Raw genomic sequence first — 16,790 nt, 5'->3', positions numbered from 1 at the left:
TGTACAGCTTTTTTATAAAAACTGTACGCTGATTGGATATCGCGCGCCGCCTGTCGCCTGTCGCGAGTCGCGTCGCGCTGGTCCACCGAAGCCCTTCGACTCGCGCGGTACTTCGCTCATAGTGCAACGGCGTCTCACGAACAAAGAGCCGAAGGTTCTGTTGATATATAGTCGTTCGAAATTCAGCGAGCTTGGTGAAGATTAAATGGGGTGAAGGTCTCCGGGAGTCACGTCGAGACTTTACGGACGATTAGTAGAGAGGAAGATCAAATTTGGCTGGAGAGTTTTGGGGTGCTGACGGTGTGCTCTCGAAAACTCTCTACGCTTTGATTTCGCAACGCGCTTTCCGGTTCGAGTACAAGCACTCACGAAAATGATAATTGATGGTCTTCTACGACTTTTATATTTTGTTTCACGCCCGCATAATGAATAGCCCACATCGAGAGATTCGATCTATGTATACAGGGTGATTCGTATAAAGTGACCGATTTAATTATTAGTGAAATTTGAAGACATATGAAAAAAGAGTTTATACCGATATGTTCAGTACAAAGGGGGACACCATATATAACGGATACGATTATTTTATGAGTGGAGGCGTTGAGGACATTTCAAAGTCAACTTCTTTTTTTTAATGGGATGCTGTATTTTTTATTTTATAGGATAGTAGCGCTTTTTAATATAAATTCAATGATACATTACATAAAAACATTCAAGGTCAATCAAGGCCAAAAATACATGATAAAATAAAATTCAAATGTATGATCTGTATATCCGTCTGTCGTTCGCTTTGACTCTCAGTATGTCTAGGTCTATGTTTATGAGCTGTGTTTTCTTTGGAAACTGCTATCATAATGTTATTATTACGAAGATTGTAAGGACAAGTGATGCTTACAAACGTTGTGAATGCCAAAGCGAACGCAGCCTTAATATGAGATTAGTCGTAGCACTGAACGTAATGGCTAATTACAATAATTCACAAATTGTAGACATTTTGATAACTTTTGGTAAATGTGGAAAAAATGCAGCTGAAACTGCAAGAGTATTAAATGAACGATATCCAGATCGACATGGACATAGTGCCCGTTCAATATTACGGATTATATCACGAGCAAGACAATTCATCTGTGTCGTCGAGTTCAAGGTCAAAACTTTGAACACTTATTGTGAAGAACAGAAATACAGATCATACATTTGAATTTTATTTTATCATGTATTTTTGGCCTTGATTGACCTTGAATGTTTTTATGTAATGTATCATTAAATTTATATTAAAAAGGGCTACTATCCTATAAAATAAAAAATACAGCATCCCATTAAAAAAAAGAAGTTGAAATGTCCTCAACGCCTCCACTCATAAAATAATCGTATCCGTTATATATGGTGTCCCCCTTTGTACTGAACATATCGGTATAAACTCTTTTTTCATATGTCTTCAAATTTCACTAATAATTAAATCGGTCACTTTATACGAATCACCCTGTATACTTTCGATCTTAAATGATTCTCAAAAGAGGTTAGCCTGTTAAGTAGAAAATGAAGGTTAATGTAGTATTCCCGTAAGAGAGGAAAGAAAACAGCTGCCAGTTTAATCAATCTTTGATCGTTATTGAAAACATGAAGTTATGGGAATGATGGATCTTAGGCTTTGCAAAGATGTCCCGTACCTACGGCAAGCAGCATCATAGTATTAGTCACGCAGATGCACAATTTTCTGCCTCTGCAGTATTTAGCATTTGTCGTAAGGTTGATAATGTATATCGCGCATATAACAATAAAAATATCATGTACATCACGTTCGTCGCAAATATTTTATCTGAAATATTAAAGTATTGTACATGTCAATCCATAAATTCATAAAAATGCTATATTTTGACTTTTTCTTTGTTTCAGGTAAGTCCATGACTGCTTCAAAACCTAATGTGTCCAATAAATTGTATCGTTATCTTGTAAGTTCTTGTCTGATAATATTTTAACAATAACGTGTAACATGTGGGACGGGCAAAACAATTTCGCAAACCAGCAAGTACCATTAAAATTAGTAATTTATTTTACGTTACAACTCTAACACAGAATTTGGATATAAAATTATTTCATCGTGTTGCAATCGAAAATGGTTGTTAGAAGAGCATGTGGCATGTGTGTGGCGACATATACGAGTTCATAGATGCGAAACCTGTTGCATAGTATGTGTCAAATGATAGCAGTACACACGCTGAACAGTAGATGTCGCCTAGCGATACGATGCGAGCAGACTCTGTCGGACGTTTTGTAAACCAGAATTGTCTGGCAAGCTTCACGCGTTTTCTGCGGTCTGACCTATACTGCCACCTACTACTTCGATCAACTCGTTAAAGAAGAACGATGCCTGATATGGAAGTTACCTACTTGACTGGCTCCAGTTTGTCCCATTACGTGTCCTTTGAGTCCTTACCAGTCGCGCGAATATTTTTCACGTACAAATATCAAACGGCTATAAAAGGACGCTGTTTTGTTTGCAGATGTAAAATCAGTGAATAAGTATGAAAAGAAAATAAAGAATAAATATAATAATTTAAATTATTTATACTTATGTAGTAAAATAGTATGCTAAACATCATGTATTTCTTTCGACTCACAGCAAAGTGAAGTCTGACTTGTAATAAACGTTTAAAATTTTTAATGATCAGAGCATCGACTTCTTATGTTTTATTAATTCGAGTTTTACATTTAGTTTGCACCTTAACAACAAGTAAAAATTACTAACAATTTTGTAATAATTTTTACGTAATTGAAATTCAATTAACTTTTATTCAATTTAAATGCTAGTTGAAAGTATTGGAAAATAAAGTATAGATATTGATACATATTCACAAACAAATTCGTGTATTCCCTTTTTATATAAAATTATTGTGAAGTGTGTTGGCTTTTCGTTAGAGAGTTGCGTTGTAGCACGCTGTTTTAAAAATGTTTTGTAGTTGGATCAAATTACTTTATGTGAAAGAAGATAGAAATGTCATTGCTCCAAACCTGGGGTACATTTGTTATTTTTTCCAACTGTCTCAATTTAATTCTCTATTGCAGTTTTCTATTGACTATGCAATTGCAATCTCTGGTTTTCTCGAGGATTTGTTACGAGCGAATTCCAGTAATTTCTTTCGAGGCAGGTCAATGCACTCTCACACTGCAGTCTTTCTGTACTGTTGGTAGAAGTGATAGAATAGGTAGTCGAATTAAATATCCTTACTGCAAAAATATGTTGCATAATCGCATTGCTGCGAATTGCGTAATAACGGTGTACTATATACTGCGGGCAACTCTCGTTTTAGCTATCATGTTGCCCTTTACGGACCTGCTGTCTAAGCCACTATCCCAAGTTAAAATCGTAATATGTGTAGATTACGCGATAAATTATCTGAATTGTAATACTGTTTAAGAATAATGTAATAATTGAAGAATGAGATACAAATTGTGAGATTTTTATGGGCTAGATAATTTTTGAGGTTGTTTAAAGAATAAATTGTGAACCATTGAGGGACTTCTGCAGCGACCGGAATAAGCGGAAATCAGATGGCACAAGGTCGGATAGATACGATGGATGAGGCAAAACATCCCAGCCAAGTTACGATAATTTTGCTGGGTCTGCAAAGAAACGTGTAGTCTGGCGTTGTGTTGGAACACCCTTCCGTTGACCAATTCTGGACGCTTCTCGTCAATTGCTGTCTTTAATTGGTCCAACTGGGAACAGTAGATGTCCAAATTAATTGTTTGATTGTTCGGTAGGAACTCGTAAATGGATGAATCTCTTCCAATCCCACTAGATGCAGTGTATGAATTTCCTTGCATGCAGATCAGCTCGTGCTGTCGATGGTTCACCTCGCTTGATCTTTTTCGCACTATGTTATTGTAGATGATCTTTTTCTCATCGTCCATCACTAATATTTTCAAAAATAGATCATTTTCGTTCCTTTTCAACAGTGAATCACAGATGGAAATACGGTCCATTAAGGGGGGAACCTGCTTTAGAACGTTGAAAATAAGGTATAATTTTACGAATTTTTTTGGAGAAACTGTACAGCGGATCATTATAAAACTTTGATGCATTTATTAGTACATGTTTAAAGATAAAAAAAATTATTTTTTTATTTGAATATATCGCCTGTAGAGGTCGTCCTGGAGGCATTGTAAGTAAATTGGTGAGCATTCTCCTGCCTCCAAATTTCATCCAAACTGAAAAATTGAAATATTTTCTCGTTATTTATGAATTCCCATCGTCGATGAACCTTTAATATTCATAAAAACATTAAGTTAAACAATTACTTTTGCATGAAAAAGTTCAACAACTTTGCCTAAAAATCGTACTTTTGTGTTCTAAGCTCCACCATTTTGGCACTTTTCAACTTTTTTCTTCTCTCTTTGGTTCATCGACGATGGGAATTCATAAATAACGAGAACATATTTCAATTTTTCAGTTTAGACGAAATTTGGAGGCAGGAGAATGCTCACCAATTTGCAACGCCGGCGACGCGGCTGCACTAAGATTTCTCCAGGACGACCTCTACAGGCGATATATTCGAATCAAAAAATAATTTTTTGTATCTTTAAACATGTACTAATAAATGCATCAAAGTTTTATAATGATCCGCTGTATAGTTTCTCCAAAAACAATTCGTAAAATATACCTTATTTTCAGCGTTCTAAAGCAGGCTCCCCCCTTAAAATCTGTTCAGTCAATTGATGCAATATTAAACATCCAGCTTCTTTTTCAATTCCAACTTTTTTTTGTGTGTCTGTTAGCAGACAGTTGTTTGGTTGCCAATGTTAAGTTTCTCTGCTATCTCTCGAGGTTTGCCAGTCCAATTAAAGCCTCAATTAAAGCCATAATTTAATCATGATTGGCCGGCCAGAACACGAGGAGCGTCTTCAAGACGCTTCGAGATCCGATTCTTCTACACGAAACTTCGCAAACCATTTCTGACACGTTCGTTCGCTAACATCCTCTCCATACATGGCGCATATCTTTTGTTAAATTTGTCTCGCATTTTTATTTTTATGGTAGTAAAATAACATTATGCACTGAAAAACATGTTATTTTCTTCAAGTTGCTTCTGTTTGAAAACATTTGTGTTTATTCGGTTGCAATCACTTTACTCAATAAATGTGTGCTAAAATATCATCTTTTCGGGCGTACACGTACCTGACAACGTACTTGAACAGATGTTCCACAAAAAAAACGATATAGGTGAAATTTTTCTGATTTCAGAATTCTCTTAACACTTTCGCTAGTGTTAAGAGAACACTAGCGAATTTCTAGTTACTTCGCGCGTTGAAGCTTGTGAATTGCATTTGAACATGTGCTGGTATACGTACGCGACTGTTATCACTTTCCGACTTTTTACTACATCGTTCTTAGATTTCATAAAAAATAGATTCTTATAAGCTATACGTTTAAGTTTATGAAAGTATAAGTCAGTTGTTTGCAGACGGGATACGTATATTAAAGTATTATAGGTGTAGCGTTTATAGAAATTTTAATATATTGCACACACATAAGAAACATATTCATTTTTCCATTATTTGATAATAACATCATATGCTATATTTCTGTTAGATATTTTGCTCTACAGTACTATGTTCATCTAATATTACTTTACGTATTTTCAAGAATATATAATAAAAATCAGTAGTTGTAGGCACAGTAGTAAGAAAAGATTGAATATCTTTTTGAATAAGCAGCAGCATCAAGAAATTTTAAAGATATTTCACAATATTATTTCTTGAAAATCTTACTTGAATACTTTTACATACAGAATATTCAGAAAAATTTATTTATGCAAAAAAATCTTTATAATTCCAGTTTAAAAAATACTATTGCATTTTTCCAACGTAATTTTAACAAACATGTCAATGAATAAACAGAAAAATAGATCTTGTTATACTATTCAATATTTTTTTATCTTTAACGGAGCTAGAAACTGTCTTATTGCACGATGCTCTTTCTTCTCTAGAGGAGCGATGAGAGAAAGAGAGAGAGAGTGCGCGCGCGCATGTATATGTGTGTGAATGAAATAGCGAGAAGGGGGGAGTGAGAGAGGGGAACAGAGGGAAAGAGAGAGAGAGAATTATACTTAATAGATAATTTATTCGATGAAAAGCTTTATTAAATAAAATGTAATGGACATTTCCCTTTCTTCCAAACATCGAGGCGAAAACGTACAAGGCGCTGCCGTACAAACAGCGCTCAGTTAACGACATGAAAGTGGTGTCAGACACGATAGAATTTTCACTTTGCGCGAGAATGTCTTCTGGTTTCCTTGTATGTAAAATGTGTCGGCTTTCGGCTCGTATAAACCTTACTGCTCTCGGCTTCTTTTCTCCCGCGGAAAAAGCTACAAGGTTTCACTTACCATGTATCAGAAAAATATAATATTTAATTCAGAAAATTAATGGACCGGCTTTTATGTTTGCCGCCAATATACTTCACAGAGAGACGTATAAATCAAATAAACTAAGGCATCGTAAATAGAAACAATCCTGATGCTTAAGCACGAATCCTGATCATCAAATAAAACAAGAAAAATACCGTTTTATTTTCTAGAGTACTTTTCTATCATCTCTGAAATCTAAGCTGTAGATAAGCTATATAGGTTTTGTTATTGGCCTTTGCGCGCGCATCGTCCATCCAAGTGTTGCGCTCATATCAGCATCAAAAACTCTTTCTTTACGTTGACAAATAAATTTCAGATCAGGATAAAGCAGGCCAAGTGCGGCAGTTACGGGACACATCTGCGAACCCAACGCATAATGCACACGTGCCATTATTCACGATGCATGGCGACTCGAGTGGTTCGTTGGTCAACTATAAAGATTCCGATGCACCAGTGCACTAGTGTGCACACGACATCAGTGCGCCGGCTGGTTTGTCGGGCTTGTAATATGGTATTTGCTAAACGTGTCCGCACGTGTATGCGTGCACGTAACCGATTCTCGCACACGAATAAAGTCAAAGTTCAGTCACTCCGTAACCTCCTTTCGATCGAAACTATTACACACTAGCCAGTGATTCTCAGCCAGCTGGATTTTTCTTTGTTTTACTTTCATTCTCGTTAAGCCTCGCAATATATCGCGTCAGCGATTATTAAATGATTTTTGCGTCTCGACGGTTTACTTAGCCTTAGGTTGGTTCGATCTCCTGGTGAGCCAACTAACAGTTAAATCACATACCTGTCTCTGTTTTTTCTTCAATGAAACAAAGACAAACACAGTTGTAACTGTTAGTTTACCAAGAGATTAGAATAATCGGCCCTTGCTCACTTAACTTTAAGCGAGAGACGTATCTTTTACACGTTTGTTCGAACATTGTTTCATATCGCATTCACACGTTCAATAATTAAAATAGCGCGTTTAACTATTTAAACAGTAATAAGAAAATGACATAGTACTGCACAAATTGAGACATTTTTCCGATCTATACATGTATTACATCATCCGAATTTTATTTTAATTCGCAATCAAGTCATACGATTTCTCGAAGATGCCACTCTCTCATTAGGTTAATATACCTCATGAAACGCTTTCACTCTCTTTCGCTTTCACGATGAAAACAGTGAAACATAAACGATTGCGCGCCTCGACTTAAACCGCAAGATATAATGGAACATACATCGCGTCGTATGATGCGCATACGCTTATCATAAACTAGAACAATTATTCGCCACAAAAAACAATTAGTGTATTCTTGTAGACATTAATTTATGAATTTACATAACTGAATATCCGAGGATTAAACAATCGAGTGTAAAATAAAAATCAAATTGTAAAAGTTTCGTTGCATCGTAAAAACTTCTCGTTCATTCAAGTTGTAAATGTAAATCCATCCGAAATTATTTTAACGACTAGAACTGGTGATTATGGATTCTTATGATAGTGGAAAGATAGATAAGGTAAATAGAAGGGGAGATGCCATTGCAACATGCATTCTCAATAAACACAGATATATATTATAGATCACAAGCACGATATGCTACTCCGGCGTGTATGAGAAAACGGGAGCGAAAATTTAAAAAATGATATATTTAAGTCATGAATTTTGTGGTTGTATTTATGACGAAATACACGAACTCGCGGAAAAGCTATATGTAATATATATTTATTCAAATCGAATCCTGCGAAAATTTATAACAGAGATCAATCTCGCGATTCCATTCCGGAAATTATGCAATTACTGCAGTCATAATCGGTCACACTCTCGTATTGTTCGGTAGTCTTGTTTAGAAATGGGACAGTACTTCCCAGTTTCATCATTTCTAATTACGTAAGATGGAATATACAGGGTGTCCTGGGTTTTAACCGACAAACTGCGGGAGCATATTCTACTAGTGGAAATAAGAAAAAATTCTTATACCGAGTTTGCTTAGAAATGCTTTATTACAAAGTTATAAACCAATATTGAAAAGAAATATGAGATAAGTAACAACGGAACATAGTGTAGAATTTGCAAGGTCGAAGATGTTTATGTTATGTGTATTCATGTTCACTAGCAATTACTATCAGAATGCCAAAAGTGTTTTCAAATGAGGAATACACCGATATTCATTTCGTGTACGGATTCTGTGACGGAAATGCACGAGCTGCCGTACGAGAGTATCAACGTAGATTTCCTAACGGGAGAGTACCAGATAGATTTAAAGCAACGAATTACTAATTCAGTTACCGAGATGCAACAAAATTTTCAGGAACGTCGTACCGTAACAAATTCTGTACTACGTCGATGTCTAGCTTGCATCGATGTGCAAGGACAACATTTTGAAATGCGTCACTAAATCATTGCGTAGATAATTTATATTTTTGTGAAAAAATCCGTTGTTACTTATCTGATATTTCTTTTCAATATTGGTTTATAACTTTGTAATAAAGCATTTCTAAGCAAACTCGACATAAGAATTTTTTCTTATTTCCACTAGTAGAATATGCTCCCGCAGTTTGTCGGTTAAAACCCGGGACACCCTGTATATAGAATGATACAATTATCAGTCACTAGTGATCATCTAAAGTATTCTCATCCATAGTTTCTGAGATCTGAAATACCAAATTGCTGTATATTCGAAAAAACATGAAAGATTAAATTTGCCTTCATGAATGTCTTTTTCTCTAAAACATCGAGAGAATAATTATATAAAAATTTCTTATTATTATGTTTATGAATAAAACGAGATGAGGATACGTTGACAACGCTTTTTTAAAGTTATATCGCATGTATGAGAGAAACTCTGTACGTACGACGAACCGCCCAGGTATTCTCATTCTTTTTATCGGGGAACGTTGAAATCCGTGACGTTCAACGTTGCCTTCGTTGCTGTCGCGATCGAGTAAAAGCGCGTCTCCTCGCGCCCATTATCGGAAGAACTTAAAATTCATCGCGTTATCCCACCTTTTATCGATCTGATCAAGGATCAGTAGCTCCCTATAGCGCCGCTATACAGCGGTCGGAACGTGGTGCTGGCGCGCGAAAGTAAAAGTAGGCGGGCAGCACGCGTTGAAACGCGTTGAACTGCTTGAAACGCGTCCTCGAACGGTCGCTACACCATGAGGAGTTACTCCGGCCTTCGTGTTGAGCAACCAGTCCGGTAACTGTAATTCAGTTTCGCTTCTGCTTTCAAAAGTTTCTCGATGCTTCGAGATGCATTCCTGATAATTTCGTTCTATAATACCTTGTTCCATCTCGCATCCTTTGGTAACGCGATAGCATCTTTTCAAATAGTAATCTTCCCCCTTCTTCTTTAGTATCTCTGTTCCATATTGAGATTTTCTCAACAGCGTGAAATATATAGGGTTTCAGTCAATCCTGGGGTTGATATAGGGTTGATCAAAATTTTTAACTTTCATCGATCAAGGTGGCTATAAGTTCCTTATGCTTCTTAGGTCTTCTGGACCTTGAGATATTCATTTTCTGACGATCCTACGGGCAATTGCCATTAATAATAGAGAATCCTGTTGGACACACCGCTTCGCGAACAGTGATTACGCTCGGTGGGAGCTTATTCGGTCGTCGGGTTGCGTTGAGCAAACCGAGAGCGAGCAGCAGTCACCTCGATAGCGAGTGTTGAACCCGCGGGAATCTAGGCCGGCGCACTGACACACCGCGTATACGAAAGGCAAGCGTATTAATACATATGAGTTGATCTGTATGTACCAGCTCGGTATCGTGCACACGTATATAAATGCGTGTGCACAAACACATCGATGTAAATGTCTGGATATATTGAGGATTATTATATCAAGAATTTTCAAACAGGAAACTTTTGATTTCGTTGAATTTTAGATAAGGATTTGCCATCATCTGCCATCGCTTTCTTGTAAATCTTTCAAGGCACTCCAATGAAAATTTCAACCTTTGGATGTTGAAATCACTCGTATTAATTGATAACATTGCAATTTGTGGTTGAGATGGATTAATCAGCAGTCGCATTTTGAGCTAGCCGATTAGCAGGTCGAAGGAAAGTGCGAAGAGTAACGTTCGTGCGTGCGCACGATGCGTACCAGTAATGCCGAAAGTGTCCCACTAACGCGAGGGAACAACGACCTGGCGAGTCTCTCTCCTCCACCCCTGCTCTCCTCTCCTCGTACTCAGTCTATCCTCTCCGTCCTCCGCATTTTGCGTCATCAAACGCCTCTAATAACGCACTGTCGTTGTCGCTCGGCTTGATACAACCCCAATCTGTTTCGCTCACGAGAATCAGCAGAGAATTTCGCTTTTACGCTTGCATTATGCATTTTAATTGAAACTATTGGGTTGGCCAAAAAGTAATTGCGTTTTTTCCAATAGGTGGACATACATGTCTTGAAATGTAACTAACTTCATTCTAAACCGCAAATTCATTATGTAGGTTAACAACTCACAGTTCAAGCTTGTTTTAGAAAAAGAAAGTACACGATTTCGTTAACGATTGTTTGTTTGCCGTCGATTTCAAAATGGAAAATCAAAAAGAACATTTTCCTCATATTTTCTTTTATTACTTCCGAAAAGGGAAAAACGCTGTGCAAGCTCATCAAAAGTTATCTGATGTATATGGCGAAGATGCTTTAAAACTGCGGCAGTGTCAAAATTCGTTTACTAAATTTCGATCTCGAGATTTTAATGTAAAAGATGCACCACGCTCAGGAAGGCCAATCGAAATTGATGATGACAAAATAAAGGCACTGATCGATTCGAATCGGCGTTTAACGACACGAGAGATTGCTGAGAATCTTAACATATCGAAATCGAGTGTTGAAAACCATTTAAAACGACCATTTAAGACGACATTAGTAAGCTCGATATTTGGGTAGCACATGAGCTCAAAGAAATTCATCTCACTAAGCGTATTGACATCTGCGATTCTCTTTTGAAACGTGAGGAAAATGATCGATTTTTGAAACGTATGATAACAGGCGACGAAAAATCGATCGTCTACAACAACGTCAAACGAAAAAGATCGTGGAGCAAGCGTGATGAACCTGCTGAAAGCACTTGAAAAGCAGATATTCACCAAAGAAAGATTATATGCTGTCAGTCTGGTGGGACTTTAAAGGTATTCTGTATTTTGAGCTGCTTGCAAGGAATCAAACCATTAATTCAGACGTATACTGTCGTCAACTGGATAAATTAAATGATGCCATCGAACAGAAACGTCGAGAATTGGTGAATCGCAAAGGTGTTGTGTTTCACCATGATAACGCTAGACCACGTACAAGTTTGGTCACTCGTGAAAAATTGTTGCAGCTTGGATGGGATGTGTTACCATGATGTTACCACATCCACCATATTCGCCAGACCTGGCACCATCAGATTACCATTTGTTTCGTTCTTTGCAAAACGCCTTGAATGGTAAAACCTTTACTGCTGATGAGGATATCAAATCGTTCTTGTAATTGTTTTTTGCTGAAAAAGATAAGAACTGTTTTGAGCGCGGAATCATGAAGTTGCCTGAAAAATGGCAAAAGATAATCAAACAAAATGGACAAATATTGTTTAATAAAGTTTTTGTTTCCCATGAAAAATTCGCCTTTTATTTATATAAAAAAAAACGCAATTACTTTTTGGCCAACCCAATATATTTCACTAATACGATCAGTTTTCATTCCGTCTTTGTTTAATATTTGGTACAGAATGATTTTGCCAATACTGGCAGTGAATAGAGGAGGGGAGAGAGATCATAAAGTATTTGATTTTAACCATAAATAATTTTTGCATTAAATCCTAAATATCATAAACGGTCGGAATGTGACGACACGTTTATATTAATTGACATACTGTTATGATATTCTATGGTTTTCGGTCGTTCTTATTAATGATTGACACGAAACTTCATTTTCCTTTTTAAGACACTTATTGAACGAGTTGGTGATTACTTTTTCGCCAATGCAAGCGGAAATCGACAAAAGAATCTGATTGTCGTCACAGTTGTAGGACGCAGCCAGACTTAGTAACGCCTATTCTGACTTTCTCAGTTGATAGAAGGTAAATTCGATCGGCTGTTATGAAACGGCAAATTCATGCCGGAGCCTAGCACGGACATCGAACTCGGGTCCGTTCACGGCGTTACGAAATCAGGAACTTTCGAGTCCGCGTGTGCGTTTGTTACACCACACTGAATTTCTAAGAACATAATCTTAAAGTGACGACAGAATTATTCATTTTATAGTACGTCAGCGGTAACGCGCATCACCGCTATCGCACATGATACATTATTTAATTCTTCATCGAACTTGGAAAATTTATATCTTCTTTAAGTTTTTAGTTTTTAAACTCTTAAATCCTCAGATCTCTTTCTCAGATGCTAAATGATACATCAACATTTATGATTTTTGAAATAATATGACTTCGAATTACGTGAACGCATTCTGTTCCATCATCCGAACTCCATCTGCGTTAGAAAGCACCAAGGATAAGTACGCCCACGAGCAGGCGAAGCGGTTCGTAGTCGCGAAACAGCAATTGTAGTTGCGAAATTCATTAGCGGCTGAATACAGACGCGCAAAGCCGATCGCTGGAGTTCAATCCCGTTGCTGAAGTTGCCACTTAAGTAGCGCACGACGAAACGAGTACCACATCGGACCATCTCGTGTCGTGCAGTTCATCATTTGTTTATACATGTTCAGGCATAGTTCGTATGTACAAAAAATTAATTTTTCCAATATTGACTTCATAGAATAACTTGCCTCATAATAAAGGTTTTGCTACACTCAATGATTCTAATTTTATTCAATTTTGTCTAAGATTCTTACTTTCTGCGTTACAAACAACGTTATTTTCGTTTAACGGAAAAAGAAGAGTTGTGAAATTTTATATAAAATTTCATTGTAAAATTTCAAATTGTAAGTTGTGTCGCAATATTATGGATATCGTTATTACTATTCTGTTATCGGTTGTTGCCTCCATTTTATGACACAGCGTAAGTATCTTACAATAACAGATCATTATATGGAGTACTCTAGAATTATTGAAGCGTACCAGTAAAATAATACTAGTATATCTTATTGAATTCAGCATTTTTATGACTATATACTGAATTGTCAAACTCAAATTGGTCATCAGACGAAAAGGTATCAGAGTAAATTATTCGTTAAACTGTATTTCTTTTCCAGACTGGAAATATTATACATCACAAAAAACTGATTTCTTCTGATGTTTAAATATCTTTTCTTAACAATTCATATGCATCCTTAAAATAATAAAATAATGTTAATTTGACGATATAAAATTGGACCCCTTAAGAATTCAAGAACTTCAAAGAACATTAATATCTAAACCTTTGAAAATTTGTAGATTCGAAAATATCTCACATTCTGTGAATACATTATAATCGAAATGGCGAGAAAATAGTTTTCTGTATCAATAAATTAAGAAAACACACATTCGTCGCCTTTTAACGCAGCGAGACTGTGAAAGCATCCTAAGGCGCAAAAGCGAATTGTGTGACCAAGCCGCTCACCCCGTCCTCGAGCGGTGGTTCGTCGTCCGCACACGGCCTTCGAAAATGGGGACGTTCACTAGCAGTCTCGTGGATCCGAAAGAGGAACGACGACATCTCGTCACTAAGAACCTCAGGGAACGGAGTATGAGATAACAGGAGTACGCGAAAGAAAAAAAAAAGTAGGAATGAAGGAAAGAAAGGGAGATATAAAAAAGATAAAAAGGATAAAAAGGAAGATTCCGACAGGAGAGAATATCTCCTACGCATAAGAAGATAATCTTCATTTGTTCTTCGTTCGATCATCGCGAATAACTATTCGAAAAAAAGGAGACAGATACGAGATCAGTTAGGCATACATGCAAGACACTCGTCCGCTTCTCTTTCTACGGGACAGAAATCTGCCTGTTCTGCCATCGAGGCACAATGCACTCTCGGCAAGACCTTGTCCTGGTCAGTGGCTTTCAATGGATTATGTTGCTCCGAAGAAGTTGACTATTGACAACGTTATATACGTCGTATCGCGTACAATTTAATTTATTGCTGTTTTATACAGCTCGAAATCCGAATCGCGAGCCTCGAAATCACATCTCAAGCAGATTTGAAGGTGTATTTAAGTAATCCAAAATCATATGTGAAAAATTAGATTAATAGCATGATGTATACACAAGTAATCAACGTAAATACTTTACACGACAAATATGTCGTGACAGAGTAATGGCTTGATAGGAATGCCAGTGTCCAAATCAATGACGACATCAAAGTCGAAAAGGAGAAAAGTAAAACTGAATCGTTACGCGGAAGGAAAATTCACATTTTTTTCTTTGCAAGTCATGTTTAGGACCACGCGAGGTGTTACAAAAAGCAGAAATGATCTTTCGCACGTCATCGTCCCAATGTACATCCAATGTCCGTCAATCCCAAATCTCTTAACTACGAGCGGAATGTGTTCTCGATTTCAAAGATCGTTCAAGCAACGAAATGATAGTGTCGGAATTATCTGTTCTAAATGTCATTCTTAAGGCACTTTCACACCAGAGTTTTCCAGTTCCCAACTTTTTCTGTACATCCAAGTTAACAGCGATTCGCTTTCACGATTATTTTAAGAATTTCTTGATTGTTAAGGAAACTATACACTTGGAACTTAGCTATTTTTATAGAACGTTATGGCACATGATGAAATAAAAAGAAGGAGGAAACTTCGCGTTCCAAATAAACTTAAAAAAATTCTTTTATTAGTTTAGTGACCCTCTAATAAGACTCTGGCCATGGAGCGATTTGGTCAAAATCGTGCGAGAGAGAACGATATATACAGGGTGGCCCATTTTAATTTATACAGTTGATTTTTTAAAAAACTAAAAGAGATACGACAAAATGTTTCAGACAGACATGTCACGATTTCGAGGAGGACATAAGATGATACCATTGGTTTGACCTTGAACAGTCGTTTGAAGGTCACGCGAAGATCACCTTCAATTTCTTAAATTGAAACCCCAACTTTTTATTGCAGATTCTTATTCTCCATCGAAAAGTAAGTAACTTTTGTCTGAAACATTTTTCCGAAAAATGTCATCTTATGTCCTTAAAATGTCCTCAAAACTCATCTTGAAGATCATTTTAAGGACATAAGATGACATTTTTCGGAAAAATGTTTCAGACAAAAGTTACTTACTTTTCGATGGAGAATAAGAATCTGCAATAAAAAGTTGGGGTTTCAATTTAAGAAATTGAAGGTGATCTTCGCGTGACCTTCAAACGACTATTCAAGGTCAAACCAATGGTATCATCTTATGTCCCCCTCGAAATCGTGACATGTCTGTCTGAAACATTTTGTCGTATCTCTTTTAGTTTTTTAAAAAATCAACTGTATAAATTAAAATGGGCCACCCTGTATATATCGTTCTCTCTCGCACGATTTTGACCAAATCGCTCCATGGCCAGACTCTTATTAGAGGGTCTCCAACTAGTTTTACTAAAATATCATACGCACATATTAGCCTCTGTGGATATACAAAACGATTCTTTATCTCTACAAGCGAGATCTTGAAACTTGAGTCGTAAAATCACTCGAGTTTGCCGAGATAACCGTCAGGCGGTATTACTTTTCTCATTTTTAATCAATCACCCCGCCGGGATGACTATACAGTGACACTCGAAAAAGCATACAGCATGCGGTTGAATGCACAGGTTAACTCGACTGGTTGAGTGAGTGAGCGAAGAATGACGTCAGAGCACGGTTGCAGCGCCCTAGATCGGGGGAGGTCACCGTGTGCCAGGCCGATGGCCTGCCGAGGTCATACCCTCGGTCTCTCCGCGCCGAGTACGCTTTTCGTCTAGTCGTTTCTAGGCTAAGTTGGGTTACGTCTCCAGAACGTGGGAGGCCGCTGAGTGCTGCCTCGGAAATCCGATATACCATTCCGGTGCAATGTTACAATGCTCTAGGTCATGCAGATGCTGAGGAATCATCAAGAAATGACCGTTTCAAAAAAGCTGTTCCAGTTTTCCTTCTCGAGAAGCTACCAAGTGCATCCTGGACCTGACAGTTTCCGAACATCTTGGTCCTGTGTGGAGGAATTAGCCGAGGAATCTTCAGAGATATCTCGATGATGTTCTACGATTCTCTAGGCAACTCAAGTTTCGAAAGAGCTTTGAGCAAATGGGAAAATTCGGAAGGTCAACTTGTTGAGAACCTGGGATTTTCAATGTACAAAAGGTTTCTCTGAAAAACATTGAGTCTGCTGCGAGAATAAACATCGTCTAATTTTTCGTCGAAATTCGCTGACTATTCACTGCGATCGAGCGACTCTCGTCATGGATTGCGATGTGCATGTCCGTATTCAAAAAAAAAAGAACCACTTT

The sequence above is a fragment of the Ooceraea biroi genome, chromosome 6 (genome assembly GCF_003672135.1).
Source record: "Ooceraea biroi isolate clonal line C1 chromosome 6, Obir_v5.4, whole genome shotgun sequence".
Lineage (NCBI taxonomy): Eukaryota > Metazoa > Arthropoda > Insecta > Hymenoptera > Formicidae > Ooceraea > Ooceraea biroi.
The sequence above is the reverse complement of the archived record's forward strand: the minus strand, read 5'-3'. Positions refer to the sequence as shown.